We start from the raw sequence: 1,862 nt of genomic DNA, 5'->3' as shown, positions 1-1,862 counted from the left end.
TTTTATGTTGTAGTTTATTTGTGTAGAAACTGAGATTCTTGTCATGCCATCGATGAAGTAATACTCCACTAAAATCTGAAATAGGAACAGGGTTTTAACTGGAAACTAGTTGTGAACACCACTCTAGTCTATATCCACGATGTTGTACATCCGGGATTGCTCTCGTGCCAGAAATTCAACCGGATGTCGTTTTCAGATGTCCATTACCTTCCTCTTTCTTTGTCTTGGCATTCTAAACTGGATTCATGAGGACTCTGGTTACCTGGTCCTCAGATCTCTGCAGGGTAAATCCAGACAGCTAGCTAGACTATCTGTCCAATCTAAGGACTATGGTTACCTGGTCCTCAAATCTCTGCAGGGTAAATCCAGACAGCTAGCTAGACTATCTGTCCAATCAGAGTTTTTGGTTAAACTAAAACAACTTTTAAACAAAGTTCCTTCCCAAGGATATTTTGCAGAGACACTGTAGCGCCGTCCAGCTCTTAGCACCGCCAAACACAACTATGATCAGTTTAAAGAAATGCCAATAAACCAGAGCATGATTTTCTCCCATCAATAGCCAGACTAACACCACACTGACATGACTACGGGTGTCAGTAGCTCAGTCAGTAGGGAGTCGGGTTGGGAACCGGAGGGTCGCTCGTTCAAGCCCCCCCACTCTCTCTCCATTAGTCTATGTGGAGAACCTGAGGATGTGTGTGTATTTCAGACCTGTGTGTAGTGTCTAATAATTGTAATTTCCTCATCACTAAAGAGTAAAACATTATCGGTTATCTTTTACACATCCAGCAGTTATGGTGATGATCATTTCTTTGGAGACATGTTTCTGTCCACCTGACTGAAACAAACAGCAGACACAATAACTGGTGAGAGAATCAGATTAGGAGCCAGACATGTTTTTAGGAGTCGTTTAAGCTGAAAACAGAGCCAAAATCAAAGTGAATCTAAAACTTGCAGCATATTCCACTGTGCTAAGAACATCCAATATTAGATATTAGTTGCTCTTCCCAGTTCCCAGTTAGTATGCAGTTAGAAGATGGCTGTGTGTCATGTGACCTTGTTATTTACACACACTCTGACTATACAAATCCCACCATGTAAACAGGAACATGTTGGTGTTATTTTGTCACTTATTGGGAGCAGTAGCTACTTGGAGCCGGTTACCTGCAGCATCTGTGCTAAGCTAAGCTAATGCTGGGGGGGTCAGACAGAGTTACAGCAGCACGGAGATAAGAAGGGTATGTATGGACTAGTCTAACTCTGGGGGTAACGGTGATAAGCTAATGTCCTAATAAGTCGGCGTGTTCCTTTAATGTTGACAACTTCTGCTTTCACATCACACAATTACATATCCAGACGTGGAGCCACAGTGTTTGACATGTGTGATTAAGTTATTGTTTCTGTATTTTAATTGTATTTTTGTGTTCAAATTGACCTGTATGATTCAATTCAATTCAATTTTATTTATAGTATCAAATCACAACAAGAGTTATCTCAAGACACTTTACAGATAGAGCAGGTCTAGACCACACTCCAGAATCCACAAGGACCCAACAGTTCCAGTAGTTTCCTCCAGAGCAAGCAACAGTGCGACAGTGGCGAGGAAAAACTTCCTTTTAGGCAGAAACCTCGGTCAGACCCAGGCTCTTGGGAGGCGGTGTCTGACGACCGGTTGGGATTAGAATGAAGAGTTTGCTTGTAGTAGTTTGTAGTAGCTTTGTAGCATAGCAGGGCACTGTGGGCGTTACAAGGCACAGCAGGACGTAGCTGGGCACCGCAGAGCATAGCAGGATGTAACATGGCATCGCAGGACATGTAGCGGGACAATGGACAGCTGCTACCCTGATTTTTGGCGCCTCCCT

The sequence above is a fragment of the Etheostoma cragini genome, chromosome 7 (genome assembly GCF_013103735.1).
Source record: "Etheostoma cragini isolate CJK2018 chromosome 7, CSU_Ecrag_1.0, whole genome shotgun sequence".
Classification (NCBI taxonomy): domain Eukaryota; kingdom Metazoa; phylum Chordata; class Actinopteri; order Perciformes; family Percidae; genus Etheostoma; species Etheostoma cragini.
The sequence above is the reverse complement of the archived record's forward strand: the minus strand, read 5'-3'. Positions refer to the sequence as shown.